Source organism: Symphalangus syndactylus, chromosome 5 (assembly GCF_028878055.3).
Source record: "Symphalangus syndactylus isolate Jambi chromosome 5, NHGRI_mSymSyn1-v2.1_pri, whole genome shotgun sequence".
NCBI classification, from domain to species: Eukaryota; Metazoa; Chordata; class Mammalia; order Primates; family Hylobatidae; genus Symphalangus; species Symphalangus syndactylus.
Genome location: NC_072427.2, coordinates 21,114,445 through 21,131,594, shown reverse-complemented (window position 1 = coordinate 21,131,594; position 17,150 = coordinate 21,114,445). Strand labels below are relative to the sequence as shown.

Here is a 17,150-nt window from a genome sequence, read left to right as displayed (position 1 = left end):
TCCAAATTAGCGAAGTGATATTATATGTTAAATCTGGTTGATGGTTCCACAGCCTGGCAAAGAATTTTTTAGCTGATCACATCATCTTGAATTAAAACTTCATTTCCCACCTATCACACAATTAGATGTGGCCATGTTACTACATTTTAGCCAACAAGATATGAATGAAAGTGTGGTATAAATGTTCTTGGGAGTTTCTTTAGAGAGAAAGAGGAATTCCTATGGGGTAGGATGTGGGTGAGATTTCTGGAGTTCCAACAACCATTTGCAAACACAAAGGCATCCCAAGAATGGCACACCAAAGTGGTGGAGGTTGCATCCCCAGAGATGATGACATAGAACTGCCAAACCAGCCCTGGATTGACCACCTACAGACATAGTTAAGGGGAGAGAAAAATAAATGTCTTTCTTGTCTAAGCCAATGTTATTGCCTGGAATGAAGGGGAACTCATTCTATTGCCACCCATCTTAATCCAAACTGCCACACTTGGTGACATATTGTTTTGGTATGTTTGAATTATTTCATAATTTAAATGTTTAATCAAAGCGAAATTGCACAGACAGTAAAAATATCAACAATATATAAATATGCATTGAGGAAGAAAAATATGTCAACATTGCTTCTCTCTGGGTAGTGAGATTATGTGTATGTTCTTTTCTTTTATCCTTAGCCATGTCTATTCAACTTTTCCACATTGAGCATGATTCATTGAAGTTTTTGTTATACTGAAGCGTGGTTCTCCTCCTCTGCTGGCACCGGTATGTCATCGCCTCTGGGCTGCTTAGAAGACTCCTTCAGCATGTGCTATTTCCATAGCACCTCTCTGCAACCTTCATCTTTCTTTGTGAGTCTCTTCTTCCTGACCATGTGGTAGCTCCATTCTGAAACCAGAATTATAAATAAATAAAGACTTGGATTTGCCTCTGTCTTTCCCCACACTTAATACTTCCTGCTCCTGTTCACCAAGGAGGAGATTTTCTCCCAACCAGTGACTTCAGCTTCAATTAGGAGTCCCAAAGAAATCCTGGCACTCTTGGCTTTAGCATCCTTTCTCAAATGTCTTGGAATAACTGCCAAGCTCTGTACTGGAGACCATAACATTACCTAGGATCCCCCAGGGACGAAGAACCACTGTCTCCTTGAATTCTGGATGATCTGCTACTTCACAATAAGTTCCAAACTCACAATGAGTATCCAAAGCCCCAGAGTTTGAGGGTAATCTTTGTTTCCCTCCTTGTTCAAGACAGTAAATTTTACTGACCTGGTATATTCTTTATCTATTGCTGCATTGAAAATTACTCCAGTTGCGCTACAGTCAACACAAAGTTCAACTGGGACAAGATATACTTCCAAACTCATCTGGTGGCGGTTGGCAGGTTTCACTTCCTTACGGGCTGTTGGGCTGAGGACCCAGTTCTCTGCTGGATGCTGACTAGAAGCTGCTCTTGATTTCTTGCCTTGCAGGTTCCTCCAACATGGAAGCTGGTTTCAGCATCAAAGCACACAAGCCAAGAATTCAAGAGAGAGGAGAAAGCAGCAGCAAGAGAGATTCCTAGCAAAGAAGAAATCACAGCCTCTTGCAACCTCATCATGAAAGTGACATCCCATTGCTTTTGTAATATTCCATTCATGAGAAGCAGGTCAATAGGTCTGGCCTGAACACAAGGGGAGGAGCTGACCTAAAGAGGTAAGGAGCAGGAGTTGGAGTGCACTGCAGTATATCTTAGGAGTCTGCCTACCGCATGAGGCCTCACCATCAGTCCAAAAGTCCCCTTCAGTTTTTCCCAGGAGATCTAGCAGGACCTCAGGCAACCTGGACTTCAAATGACCCCTTCTACTATCCCTAGTTCTATATGTAGCAGCCCAGACACATTAATTTCTACTTTCCAAAGTTGTTCTTCTGTCCTCTGCTTGTCACACCATCAAATTTAGTTTGGGCTTTCAGAGAATGAAAATGGCAGACAGACAAAAGGAAAGCTTATCTGAAGTTTAAGATTTTAAGGATGCTGCCAGTTTCCAAAAGCAATTCTACCCTGGTAAAATAAAATCTTTATTCTGCTTCTCCAGGACACTTGACCCAGAGCCCAACAAGGCAATATTCCCGTTCACACTCACTGAAGCCACTGTGTCTTCCTGAAAGGGTTATCTTGGCCCTAGTCTGTAGCTCAGCTCCTACAGAGGGACTTAAAAGGAAACAACAGTTCTTGGTCCAAAGCAATAAAGAGACAAGTGAGTCATAACAGTCTGGGTTCTTCACCAGCATAAGCACTTCCATGAATCGCCTCTATAAAAACCCTGCCCTTCTAGCCCAAGCCGTGTTCCAAGTGCCAAAACCTTCCATTCAAGGGTTTTATAACTCAGCCCTGTGCTCAGAAATGTCACTGCACATAAGAGGGCCTTTGATCTCTGGCCATACCCAAGCCCATAGTCTGCAGCGAAGCGTGCTTTGATAACTATCTAAAGAGAAAAGCACTTTGGTTTCCTCTCATCTATTTCTATTCTACTTTTAATAAGCTGCTTAGCTTCAGGCGTCTGCCCTCTGCCCTCCAAGCTTCATCTCAACCAGAAGTAAAACAGGCCTGTGGTTGTGTGCTTTGAGAGCTCATGAAATAACAATAATGGTAGCAAACACCAATGAAGGGCTTACTACGTGCCAGGCACCATCCTAAGTAGTTTCTCTAGGTTATCCTATGTAGGTTTCCACAGATGAGGAAATGGAAGCATAGAAAGGCACTGAGTGACTAGCTTTCTGATGAAGTCACAGTCAGAGAAACAGAGCCAGAAGTTAAAATCAAGCGATGCGTCTCCAAAATGCATCTTACTCCTGTGCAATGAAAGAGAATACAAGCCCCCCTCAGAGAAGGGAAAATATGAAGTCAGAAATACGAGTATTTCTTTTTTTTTTTTTTTTTTTGAGGCGGGGTCTCGCTCTGTCGCCCAGGCTAGAGTGCAGTGGCGCGATCTCGGCTCACTGCAAGCTCCGCCTCCCGGGTTCACGCCATTCTCCTGCCTCAGCCTCTCCGAGTAGCTGGGACTACAGGCGCCCGCCACCGCGCCCGGCTAATTTTTTGTATTTTTAGTAGAGACGGGGTTTCACCGTGGTCTCGATCTCCTGACCTCGTGATCCGCCCGCCTCGGCCTCCCAAAGTGCTGGGATTACAAGCGTGAGCCACCACGCCCGGCCGAGTATTTCTTTAATAAGAGAGAAGATTTGCAGCAAACTCCTTCAATCTAGAAACACTTTCTTTTTCCAGGTACTGTGTTAGAAATCCCTTCAGTAGGAAAACTAAATGGGCAAGTCTTTAAACCAAACCAAAATGTTTCCTGAGCTTTCAATGAATCAAATTGAACTCAAGGCCCCAAGTCTGAATAATTATATCCTAAGATCTGTCAGAAGCAGTAGATTTCTTCTGTTTGGTTTTTCTTCCATTCAATATAAAGACATAAGAGCTCTGTTGCTGCCCAATTGCTTTACTAAAAAATATATATATATATGTTTGAGACGGAGTCTCGTTCTGTCGCCCAGGCTGGAGTGTAGTGGCAGGATCTTGGCTAAGTGCAATCTCTGCCTCCCAGGTTCAAGTGATTCTTCTGCCTCAGTCTCCCAGGTAGCTGGGATTGCAGGCTCCCACCACCATGCCCAGCTAATTTTTGTATTTTTAGTAGAGACGAGGTTTCACCATGTTGTCCAGGCTGGTTGCAAACTCCTGACCTCAAGTGATCTGCCCGCCTCAGCCTCCCAAAGTTCTGGGATTACAGGCATGAGCCACCATGCCTGGCACAGAAACTTTCTTACTCATTTGAATTGAAAACTTCTATGTTTTTAAAGCATATTTTCATTAAGTGTGGAAATTCATAAAATATGGTTAGGTAGGAAGACAATGTTCACAAATTAGATTTATAATCTATCATTGCAAACATCACTATTCAAAAATTAGTTATCTAAAATTAACTCCAGAGAAGTTTGTATGTACAAATAGTTGTTATAACAAAAGCTACCTTTCTTTTCTCGATCCGTGTCATGTGGATCTAAGCCCCTCCCTCAGAAATGGGGTGGGCATGTGTGCCCTCTTGGTGAGACCACTCTACCACCCTAGCCAATGTGATTGCTTCAGAGATGGTTACATAGCCCTACCTGGACCATTAAAAGTCTCCAAACCTTTGCTGAAATTATTGAGAGAGCATTCAAAAAGAACTCAGTATATAAAAAATACTGGAGTTAATAAACGAGTAAAATATTAACGCAAGACTGTAACTGCCCCAGGCCACCAGACGGGGGAGAGTGCACCTGAAAAGAGGCCAGTACAGAAGAAAGCAGACAGAAATAGCTTCCAATGATCCTGTGGGGGCCTGGATCCAGCTGTACCTGAATCTCCTCCAATGCTGTGCAGTTACGTATGCCAGTAAGTCTTTTTTGCATTTAAATCTGTGCATTGGGTTTCTGCTCCTTGTAACCTAGGGAGTCCTGACTAGTTCCTAGGAGCAGGTGTGCTTCCAGATCCTGTTCAGTTACTACTGACCACAGCAGGTAGTGTGAAATGACACCCCAGAGAGCTGCGTATTTCAATGCCACACCCACATTCCGGGTGTGCCTGTGAAAGCAATCCAGCAGCAGTGTGCACAGCTGGAGCAGACTTAAGAGCTCCTAGGAAGGCCCAACCCTACAGCTAAAGGTCAAGTAAAGACGCTGTGGAGAGATAACAAACAACACACACACGCACCCATTAGGCAAAAATACCACATATTTTCTTCTCAGAGGAAATAACCATGAGCAAAGTATGGATATGAGTCAGTAACTGACTATAATTAGGGGCTTCCCTCCCACCCCAGTAACATCTGAATCAAGGCAGAGAACATTCCAGCAGTCCAGCAGTTGGTAAAGAACTAACCACATCTTTCTTGATGTTTCCTGTGACTCGATCCTTGCAGAACAGGCCACAGCAAGTGAGAATTTAATACTAAGGAATTGGGAGTTTCCTCCTCTCTACCAGAACCAAAATAATTCTACCTTAAGCCTTGGGGTTTGGAGCTCAACATAACTCAAGCATCCACTCTAGGAATCCCTCATCTGCTGCATAACTTTGGGTCCATTTGTATTTTAAAACTCTATTATGAATAGATATCCATATGCAGAAGAATGAAACTAGGCCCCTATCTCTCACCATATATAAAAATCAAATTGGCCGATTGCAGTGGCTCATGCCTGTAATCCCAGCACTTTGGGAGGCCGAGGCAGGCAGATCACCTGAGGTCGGGAGTTCGAGACTAGCCTGACCAACATGGAGAAACCCTGTCTCTACTAAAAATGCAAAACTAGCTGGGCGTGGTGGTGCATGCCTGTAATCCCAGCTATGCAGGAGGCTGAGGCAGGAGAATCGCTTGAACCCAGGTGGCAGAGGTTGCGGTGAGCCGAGATCATGCCATTGCACTCCAGCCTGGGCAACAAGAGCGAAACTCAGTCTCAAAAAAAAAAAAAAAAAAGTCAAATGAAAATGGATTAAAGACTTACATCTAAGACCTGAAGCCATAAAATTACTAAAAGAAAACACTGGGGAAATGTTCCAGGACATTGCTCTGGGCAAATGTTTCCTGAGTAAGACCTTAAAAGCACAGGCAACCAAAACAAAAGTGGACAACTGGGAACATCTTAAGCTAAAAAGTTTCTGCACAGCAAAAGAAACAACCAACAAAGTGAAGAGACAACTCACAGAGGGGAGAAAATATCTGCAAACTACCCATCTGATAAAGGATTAATAACCACAATATATAAGGAGCTCAAACAACTCCATAGCAAAAAAAGAAAAACCCAATTTAAAAATGGGAAAAGATCTGAATAGACATCTCTCAAAAGAAGACATACAAACGAGGCCGGGCACCGTGGTTCATGTCTGTAATCCCAGCACTTTAGGAGGTCAGGGCGGGCAGATCGCTTGAGGTCAGGGGTTCAAGACCAGCCTGGCCAATATGGCAAAATCCCCAACTCTACTAAAAATACAAAAATTAGCTAGGCGTGGTGGCATGTGCCTATAATCCCAGCTACTCAGGAGGCTGAGGCAGGAGAATTGCCTGAACCTGGGAGGCGAAGGTTGCAATGAGCTGAGATCACACTACTGCTCTCCAGCCTGGGCAACGGAGCAAGACCCTGTCTCAAAAAAAAAAAAAAAGCAAGAAAAAAAAAAAAGACATATAAATGACCAACAGTTATATGAAAAAATCCTCAATCTCATTACTCATAACAGAAATGCATATCAAAACTACAACAAGATATTATCTCACCCCAGTTAAAATAGCTCTTATCCAAAAGACAGGCAGTAGCGAATGTTGGTAAGGATGTGGAGAAAGGGGAACCCTCATTCAGTGGTGGTGAGAATGTAAATTAGTACAGACAAGGTGGAGAACAGTATGAAGGTTTCACAAAAAATCTAAAAATAGAATTACCATATGATCCAGCAATCCCACTGTTGGGTATACGCCCAAAAGAAAGGAAAACAATATACTGAAGAGATATCTGCACTCTTATGCGTTCTTATCTGCACTCATGTTTATCGCAGCACTATTCACAGCCAACGTAGAGAATCAACCTAAATGTTCACCAATAAATGAATGGATCAAAAAATGTGATACACATACACAATGGAATATTATTTGGCCATGAAAAAAGAATGAGATACTGTCATTTGCAACAACATGGATGGAACTGGAGGACATTATGTTAAGTGAGATAAGCCAGGCACAAAAAGACAAATATCACATGTTATCACTCATATGGGGGAGCAGAGAAAAAAATTGAACTCTTGGAGATAGAGAGTAGAAGAATAGTTACCAGAGGCTGGGAAAGGTAGTGGGGTCAGGGACAAAGAGGAGTTGGTCAATGGGTAAAAAATACAGTTAGGTAAAAAAAATGAGATCTAGTGTTTGACATCACAATAGGGAAACAATAGCTAACAATAATTATTTCATATTTCAAAATCAATGAAAGAGTAGAATTGGAATGTTCCTAACACAAAGAAATGATAAATGTTTGAAGTGATGGATATCCCAGTTACCCTGATTTGATCATTACACATTACGTGCTTGTATCAAAATATCACATGTATCCCCATAAATACATACAACTATTATGTATCCATAAACATTAAAAATAATTTTTAAAAACTGTATTACAATATAGATAATAGAGAAGAATGTAGAAACTGTATATGTGCACTTTTATTTGAGACAGGGTCTCAGTTGCCCAGGCTGCAGTGCAGTGATGCAGTTTTGGCTCACGTGCAGCCTGAACTTCCTGGGCTCAAGCGACCCTCCCACCTCAGCCTCCCAAGTAGCTGGGACTACAGGCACATGCCACCGCACCCAGCTAATTTTTGCATTTTTAGTAGAGATGGTATTTCACCATGTTGCTCAGGCTAGTCTCAAACACCTGAACTCAAGCGATCTGCCCGCCCTGGCCTCCCAAAGTGCTGGGATTACAAGCGTGAGCCACCAGGCCCAACCTACACTTTCAAAATAGTAAGAATTACACAACAATATACCCCCTACCTAGGTTGAGAAATACTAATACATTACAAGTCATTTTAAAGTCCACTCCCTGCCCTTCCCTAATTGCACCCTGTTCTCCCTCACTCCCCAGAGAATTAACCACTGTTCTGACTTTAATGTTAAGCATTCCTTTGCATTTTATTAAGTTGTAGCACAAATGTATGTATCCCTAAAAAATAGTTGTTTCATTTTGAAAAACTCAGTAGTCAGCACAACCCTAGCCCTGTAAAGAACTGATAATATCGGCCGGGTGCGGTGGCTCATGCCTGTAATCCCAGCACTTTGGGAGGCCAAGGCGGGCGGATGACAAGGTCAGGAGATGGAGACCATCCTGGCTAACACAGTGAAACCCCATCTCTACTAAAAATACAAAAAAAATTAGCTGGGCACGGTGGCGGGTGCCTGTAGTCCCAGCTACTCGGGAGGCTGAGGCAGGAGAATGGTGTGAACCCAGGGGGTGGAGCTTGCAGTGAGCCGAGATCCGGCCACTGCACTCCAGCCTGGGCGACAGAGCGAGACTTCGTCTCAAAAACAACAACAACAACAACAACAACAACAAAACAGATAACATCACCACTTTTAGATGAAGGCTTCCAAGAAAAGAAAAGCTGAAGAAGTCTCCAGGTCACGCTCTGTCTCTAGCTGCCCTCAATGTTCATCACAGCCCCTTCCGGTGAAGTCATAGGGCCAGGCATACCAGTGAGTCCTCAGTAACAGGGCTTGCCACAATTGGGCCATCAGACAGGACTGTCCTGTGAGCCAGGCAAAGGATGTCTAGCATTCTGAATGGATGGACTATACTCTGAATTGAGTATTTTCTGCTTCTAAACTTGCCGTGACCTGACCCCAGTCCTTGCCAACTAGCCTTCAGGAGTAATGAAAACAGAACAATTCTGTGAGGTGAAATAAATGACCTGGTCTAAGCAGCAGTGATGTAGGAATTTCATCAATATGTGGTCAAGACAAGATTAGAAGCTAATATGAAACCCAGGCATGCTTTCCTAAAGTTGAAAAAAAAAAGTAAATGTCAGCAGGGGAATTGTTGATGACAGCACTCAATCTGTCTCTCTAGTCTACCCTTCTAATCTGCACCACTGGCACGGCTCTCATTCTGGGATCTTCTCATCCTCCAGGGGGCTCTCTTCTAACTGGATCTCCTAATTCCTCTTAAGAAAGCTTGCCTAAGATCCAGTTTTACAGATTTTGCACACCTGAAAAAGTAGTTTTTCACCTCTCAAATTGAAGTGATAGTTTACATATAGAATTCTAGAATGGAAATAATTTTCCTTCAGAATTTGGAAGGCACTGCTCTATTATTTTCTTGTCTTCAAGGTTGTGATTCAAAAGTTCAAAGCCACTTCTGTTACCAATCCTTTGTATGATAAATACAAAAAAGGATCAAGTTTTTTCTTTCAAAGATTGTAGAAACTTATTTGTTCCCAGTGTTCTAAAACTTCACAACATGTGCATTGTTGTAAATCTGTCTTTACTCATTTTGTTGTAAATCCAACAGACCCTTCCAATCTGACAACTAATGTCTTTTAATGTGAGGAATTTTCTTGAACTCTTTCTTTGATGATTTCCTCCCCTTTGTGTTCTGTTCTTTCACTCTGGAAACTCACATTATTCAGATATTAGATCTCCTGATCCTTTAACTTTCTTACATTTTTAGCTTAGTTTCTATTTCTATATTTTTTATTCTACTTTCTAGCTGATTTCCTTTTCTTCTACTGAGTTTCTAATTTCTAGTATCATGTTTTTAATTTCCAGGAGCACATTTTTGTCCTCCAAATATTTCTTTTTATAGATAGCATCTTGGTTTTTTTTCCATAGATGGAGTATCCTTTCCTTTCCTTCTGAGGGTTTTAATAATAGATTATTTTCTATTACTTTCTTTTCTCCCTGTCTTGCCTGTGTATTCTTTAAGCTGTTGTGGGTTTTTTGCTTTCTTCATCCCAACCTATCATGTTAGAGACTTTCTCAGATAACTAGTGCTTCTTGGCCATCTACTTATACTAACCAGTAGAGAAGAAAACCTGATTTGAAGCTCTGAGCATATGATGAGCTTTGTTGACTTTGAACTTCATTCTAGGATTGTGTAGATGGTACCTGTTGGGGTAAAACACTGATGTCAGTATATGTAGGCATTTTTTTCTTGATCTGGTCAATTTCTTAAAGAAAAGCCTTCTGTCCTCCTGCCTAGAGGTAATGTCCTTGCTACCAATGTTCTGGTTGGAGGAAGAAGACAATGAGTCCCTTCATTCTGGGTTTTTTTTTTTTTTTTTTTTCTGGACAGAGTCTCCCTCTGTCACCCAGAATGGAGTGCAGTGGTGCAATCTCAGCTCAATGCAACCTCCACCTCCCAGGTTCAAATTATTTTCATGTCTCAGCCTCCCAAGTAGCTGGGATTATAGGTATGTCCCACCACACCCAACTAATTTTTGTATTTTTAGTAGAGACAGAGTTTTGCCATGTTGGCCAGGCTGCTTTCCAACTCCTGGCCTCAAGTGATCTGCCCTCCCAAAGTGCTGGGATTACAGGCATGAGCCACCACGCCCGGCCTTCATTCTGAATTCAGTGTGCATATAGCCATTCAATCTCTGTTTTTAGCATGGTGTTCACTGGTATTGTGCTCACACCCACAAATATGTCTCGAGTATCCCATCCAGAGGCTTCTCTCTTTGATCCCTTCAGAGACTAAACCTTCAGACCTCTGGACGGGTAAGCGCAGTCATGAGTGACAGGACAAACATAGCTTTACTGTTTCACTAGGTTCACTTTTGTATGGCTTGCCGTTTACAGTTTTTCAAGTTCAGATTCTTCAACTGTATTTCTACTGCCCTAATTTATTCCCACTAACTGTTGGAAAGTTCCACACAAATGCCCTCTGCAGAAACTCCCCTAAAAATACCTGTGAGAAACATACATGAACACCTTGTCCAGCTATCAAGAGTCATTGGCTGTAAGCAGGAAAAAGGGTTAAATGTTGGCTAGAAAAAAATCTCTCTCATTATGCAAGTCCATTCCATCCGTGGTTACTTCCTGTTCATTCTGCTATCAAAAGAGCCCCCTGTGGTCAACAATGCTCCACTTGATGACTTTCTAGGTTTTTTTCCTAGATAAATATTCCATGTCCATATAGACTGGTTAAGATGTTAACATATATCATCTTATTTGTTCCTTACAACAATAGCCCTGGGAATTAGGAAGGTTGAGTATCATTAGTATTATTATTACTCCTTTACAGATGTGAAAACTTAGGCTGAAAGAGGTTGCATAACTTGTCAAAGATCAGATTATGCCAGGCGCGGTGGCTCAGGCCTGTAATCCCAGCACTTTGGGAGGCCGAGGCAGGTGGATCACCTGAGGTCAGGAGTTTGAGACTAGCCTAGCCAACATGGTGAAACCCTATCTCTATTAAAAATACAAAAGTTAGCTGGGCGTGGTGGCATACACCTATAGCCCCAGCTACTCTGGAGGCTGAGGCAGGAGAATTGCTTGAACCCAGGAGGTGGAGGTTGGAGTGAGCCAAGATCACACCACTGCACTCCAGCTTGGGCAACAGAGCAAGACTCCATCTCAAAAAAAAAAAATCAGATAATATGCAAGAAATAAGGCCAGGGTTACTCAGATCCTCTGCCCCTCATGCACACACTACCTACTATACCACACTGCTTCACACAAATTAGCAGTCTTCATTTAAATTTTCACAGACCAATTTTGTTGTTGTCGTTGTTAGGGACAACATCTTGCTCTGTTGCCCAGGCTGGAGTGCAGCAGTGTGATCATAGCTCACTGCAGCCTGAAACTCCTGGGCTCAAGCCATCCTCCTGCCTCAGCCTCCTGACTAGCTGGGACTACAGGTCCCTCCTGACTAGCTGGGACTACAGGTCCCTCCCGACTAGCTGGGACCACGCCTGGCTCAGGCCAATTTTAAAGAGGAGAAAACTTACAGATCTGCAACAAAAGCTGAGATCTCTTCTCACAATTTGTGCATTTCGTCTTAGAAAAAAAAATGGGTGGTTCATTTCAAAAGTCTAGAGCTCTTGCCCTTGAATTACAGCATTGAAGTCACCTTATGATGTGGTGGCTAAGGTGCTAGGAGGCTCAGTGAGAACTTACCCTGCACACAATGGATGTGGCTTCATGGCCAAACAGGTGCCCAAACTCTGTGTTTCCATTTTCTTCTATGCCTCAATCAGCCCAGGTTTGCCCTAACGTCTTATTCTTTGTTTTCAACTGAGCGTAGTCAGTACTGAAAACAAGTCACAACTTTTGAGTTTTACTTAGTTACAAAGACTATTTACTAGTATTGAGGAAAGATACTCATTTTGTGGAGCTTCCAGATCCCTGCTCCTTGAGTTTGACTATCTGGATTACATTAAAGATATAATGGATGCATAGAGACACCAAATGAACAGAGCATGTCACAAAAGTTATGTGTAAATTACATTTTTGGAACTTGGAATATATTTCCCCATAGGGAAATTGTATTGTGCTTTTTTAAAAGGCATGAATAAATGATGAAATAAATGGATAATAAAGTTCCCAAGCCAGCACACAAAAGCCTGTTAAGTGTGTTTTTAACCCATAATATACCTAAAGTATAAAGCTAAGTTAGTATTTCAGATACATTTGGTTCTGGGCACCAAATGTGGTTTTCATAGGAAGACACATTTTTCCAAGTGGAAACACTTCTAGTGCCTAAACAACATAAGGGCCAGAGACCTAACATTTAGCTTCTGCAAAGCATTAAGGACACTGAGTCACAAAATGGTTAATAACATTTAGGGTGTATTAATGCTATGCTCAAAGACATGTAGCCAGAGCCAGAATTTAAGCCGAGGTTTATCTCAGCCTGTGCTGTTTCTACTAAGCTTAGTTATCTCTGTAGGTTTATATTCCAAATATTCTGAACTGAGGACAACTTTTCTCCCCCAACTCCACCCCACTTCCTTTGGTACAGTAAGGGGTGAGATGAAGGATGGTACTCCAGAACAGCCACCCTCAAACCTGACCAGCCATCAGAATCACCTGGCAGGCTTGTTAACCAAGATTGCTGGGCTCCATTCCTTGTGTTTCTAATTCAGTAGGTCTGAGTGGGGCCTGAAAATTTGCATTTCTGACAAGCTCCCTGGTGATTCTAGTGCTGCTGGTCCAGGGACTATGCTCTGAGAAGCTCTTATTAGGGCTTCCCTAATAAGTCATCTCAATAAATAGCCAATCCTTGAACCAATCAATGATTTTCATATCTGGTAACAAGGAATGATGAAATTCACTGAATCTTGAATAGCTATAATTATGATTAGTACCTGAAGGGAGCGAGCAGGCCATGGAGAGACAATATAGAAAGGAAACAAATGTTCTCAGCAAGGTTGCACTCCATGCATAGATTTCATTTTCTGCAAAGAAGAAAAGAAGCAAACAATACAGAAATCAGCAGGGAACATTGGGCTTTGAAGATAAAAGCAATAATCGGGCATGGTGGCAACAGCATGATAACTACAAAACAATTGGGTTTACCCCATTTTTTTCCCAATGCCTAGAGGGAAGCTTAATCAACCAACACGTATTTATTGAGTTCTTACAGTGTGGTCAAACAGGAGTGGGTAAAGGTATGGGGAATGGCTCTTGACCTCAACAAGTTACCGTGATGCCTCATTGATCAGTTTCTTGAGGGAAGGAAGCATGCCACAAAGTGAAATTCCCAAATAAGTAAAGCTAACTCCTTAAAGTACTCAAATGTTATTTGAAGTATATTTTTTATTTCAAAAAAGTCTTCTGGCCGGGTGCAGTGGCTCACGCCTGTAATCCCAGCACTTTGGGAGGCTGAGGCGGGCAGATCACCTGAGGTCAGGAGTTTGGGACCAGCCTGACCCACATGTTGAAAACCCATCTCTACTAAAAATACAAAAATTGGCTGGGCATGGTGGCGCATGCCTGTAATCCCAGCTACTCGGGAGGCTGAGACAAGAGAAGCGCTTAAACCCAGGAGGTGGAGGTTGCAGTGAGCCGAGATGGTGCCATTGTATTCCAGCCTGGGCAAGAAAAGTGAATCTCTATCTAAAAAAAAAAAAAAAAAAAAAAAGTCTTTCTGAAATCCATACCATCCTACCATTTTAAACAGAACACAAAAACATGGTTTAAGTTTTTCTTGATGATTCTAGGCCAGCACTATAGATATCTCCCTTTAGAATATTAAGTAATGACCATAGGCTATTGAGGAAGTATGTTGTTGTTTACCCCACATTTAAAGAGCTTAAGTCTGGACTTAGTATTTGAATTTTCTCCATCGATTGCCGTCTTATCTCTGCCTTTATTGGTCCACCTTCTAATAGCTCCACTTCACTTTTTATTTGCTGTTTCTTCTCTGCTGTGGATTAAAAGCATCTGAAGTTTGTAAGAACCAAGCCTATGAGCGAGGGCCTGAGTATTTTACCTACAAATCGACTGAGTTTTAGGAGCTGGCCTTTGTCATTTCATTCCTGACAAGTTCTCACGTGATGCTGATGCTGCAGGTCAAGGAACCACACTTTGAGAATTTATTAGAGCTTCCCTAATAGGTCATCTCTACAAATGCAAATATTTCTTCCCTTAGAGCGGGAAGCCAGTTTGAAGGCTTCTAAATATACCTTCACTTTGAGAGGATGTTTGACCCAAAGGAAAGGATGCTTCCTTTCTCCTGAACAAGCCCCTTTAGCGCCCTATTTTCATCTTCGGAGATTTTCTAAGTATTCAGTACAGGATCATATTCCCTGCCCCCAAATTTGTGTCACCTACTTATTGGATGGATAAATAAATAAGGGTTGTATAAATGCACATAAATGATTGAGCACTCCCCATAAGCCGGGTACTAAGCAGATGCTTTCATCTATCGTCTCCTCTAATCCTCACACACACCTTATGAGCTGGGAATGAATAGCTCATAGTCCAAGCTCAGGAGGGGAGAGTCAATGACCCACTCATTCAAGGTCATAGTGAGTGGCATAGCTGAGATTCCAGCTCAAATCTTCAGACCCCGAGGCCAACATGCTTTCCATTAGTCCACAGCTACTGCCTTATTGAGAGCAAACCAAATGTTAGGGTGCAAGGGAAGATGGCAATTCAGTTTTTAAGAAGACAAATCCACAGCAAGCATAATGGCACCTCCACCCCACACCCAAACCCATGGTAGACAATGTTCTTCCCTGCTGCATGTGAACAATCTCAGATCTTTTTCTCTAGAAGCCAGAATTAATTAGTTAGAAGAAGCACAGAATATAAACCCACATGCCTTAGCTTCACTTATCTGGAAATTTCACTTGGTGATGACTCAGAAACAGTTCACTAAGGGCCAGGCGTGGTGGCTCACGCCCATAATCCTAAGGCTTTGGGAGGCTGAGGCAGACGGATCACCTGAGGTCAGGAGTTCCAGACCAGCCTGGACAACATGGTGAAACCGCATCTCTACTAAAAATACAAAAATTAGCTGGGCATGGTGGCAGGTGCCTGTAATCCCAGCTACTCAGGAGGCTGAGGGAGGAGAATTGCTTGAATTCAGGAGGCAGAGGTTGCAGTGAGCCGAGATCACACCACTGGACTCCAGCCTGGGCGATAGAGCGAGACTCTGTCTCAAAAAAAATATATATATATATATTTTTTTTCTAGCATGAGAATGATGAAACTCTTCTTAAAACATTTTATTTTCTTTTTCCAAATAGTTGTTTCTAACTATAAAAGTAAAACATGTTTATTACAGAAACATTTGGAAATTACAAGTATGAAGAAAAAACTTTCTTCCCCTATGGGGAAGGTAGACATTCTGTAGAACTGACAAATTATACCTTATCCTATCCTACACCAGTAATTCTCAATCGGGGGCAATTTTGCCCCTCTAGTTGACATCTGGCGATGTCTGGAGGTATTTTGGGTTGTCACAGCTTGGGAGTGCTGCTGGCATCTTGTGGGTAGAGTCCAGGGATGCTGCTAAACAGCCTGCAATGCACAGGACACTCGGCCTCCCGGTCAGCAAACTATTAGGCAGCCCAAGATGTCAGCGGCGCCACGGTTGAGAAACTGTTTTAGATTACAGCACACGTAAACGAAGGATTTCTGGTTCCTTGCAGATGTTTGCTGCCTCTCTATCACATTAGTAAAATCAAGTTGAGGGAACTGAAACCGCTGGCTTTGGGTCTGTTTCTGGGTGCACACCCACAGGCTGCAGTAGTCTCACTGGTTTCAGTTATCGCTGGCTGCAGAACTTTTTTGTTTTCTTCCAGCCCAGATGACCTGAAGAAGCACAGATGCTACCCATAGATGAATGTGGCCTTTGGCTCTGCTCACACAGTTCCTTTTTAATCAAAGAAAGACCACAGTAAAGGATATTTACAAGGAAAGGGAAAGTGAAAGGACGAGGAGAGAAGAGCAGAACCACCAAGGAAAACTCCTACCATGGTCTCTGTAGCCAGCCTCCTTCTCACTGATGTCGGTGTTCTCACAATCCTTTCGCTCCTATTATTTAGTGACCTCGCCACTCTAAGTGTGGTGTCCAGTGCAGCAGAATTGGCACCACCTGGCGTCTCCTTAGAACTGCACAATCTCAGCCCTCCCCAGACCCTCGACTCAAAACTCTGCATTTTAACAAGATGCCCACGTGATTCGTCGTATGCACATTAACATTTGAGAAGCACTGCTCTGAGTTTTCCAAAAGGCAAAATAAAACTGCAGAGTGAACAGCTGCAAAACAGATGCAAAGTTAATCACGTGGGGTCACATACGACTCCTTCAGGGGATTTATGACTCTCTGTGGATGGTAGCTGGTAATATAGAAAATAGAAATTTGAAGGAATATGTGGAAAAAAGTAAATGCTGTGCTACAGCCCTTTGAGTGCCCTAAAGGGATTCACCTTGGGTTAGAGGAAATGCCGTGCCCAGCCCCTGAAATAGTTTCATGTACCCGATGAGAGCTCAAGTGTTTGGTGTTTTTGTTTGGGGGGTTTGTTTGTTTTCATTAGGGAACAGAGAATTTATACTGGTCTTCCATGAAATAAGAGAGATCTATTTGATTAGTATTTCCAACCTAGCATTCCACAATACCAAAATTTGTAAGAAGAGTTGATGTTATACGTTTTTAAATAACCTAGAAAATAAGTTAAGGCGAATGGGTCCGGTTCAACTTCAGGTCTGCTTTCAACTTACTCAAATTGGATTGATGTTGTTCTTCAACAAATATCAAGTCTCAGGATCTGTGCAAAGAAGAACTTCAGGGAAAGCAGCCACTAACAGCTGCAAACCCCTGCCATCGCTGCAGACAGCCCATGGCAATGGAGGTGGGGATGAGAGCTGGTGGGGAGGAGGGCGGGGAGGAGGTTAGGGCAGAGGGTGCAGCTACAGGATGGAGCAAGGGGGAGTTCTGCACGCCCTTGTGGGTTAGGAAGCTGAGCTCACTGCAGAAATCAGCCTGGTCCTGAACCCTGGACCTGAGCTGCATGGGGTACACGTTCAGTCTGACTCATGCACTGGCCTGCGGAACAGACCACAACTGTGCCTGGTGAAGGTTTTCAGAGAACCATGTCAGCAAGTCCTGCTGCCTCCTCGGGCTCCGGAGCTGTGGCCCAGTTTAAGGTGAACA

At 42.8% G+C, this 17,150-nt stretch overlaps 1 long non-coding RNA gene across 1 annotated transcript; it reads right to left on the bottom strand.

The window, feature by feature from the left end:
- Nucleotides 1-507: 507 nt before the first annotated feature.
- LOC134736583 (uncharacterized) lies at nt 508-16,313 on the bottom strand. Its single transcript, XR_010120659.1, has 4 exons — nt 15,970-16,313; nt 12,853-12,942; nt 9,561-9,649; nt 508-882 (listed from the first exon to the last, which is right to left on the bottom strand). It is a non-coding gene; the product is annotated as an uncharacterized lncRNA (long non-coding RNA).
- Nucleotides 16,314-17,150: the final 837 nt, after the last annotated feature.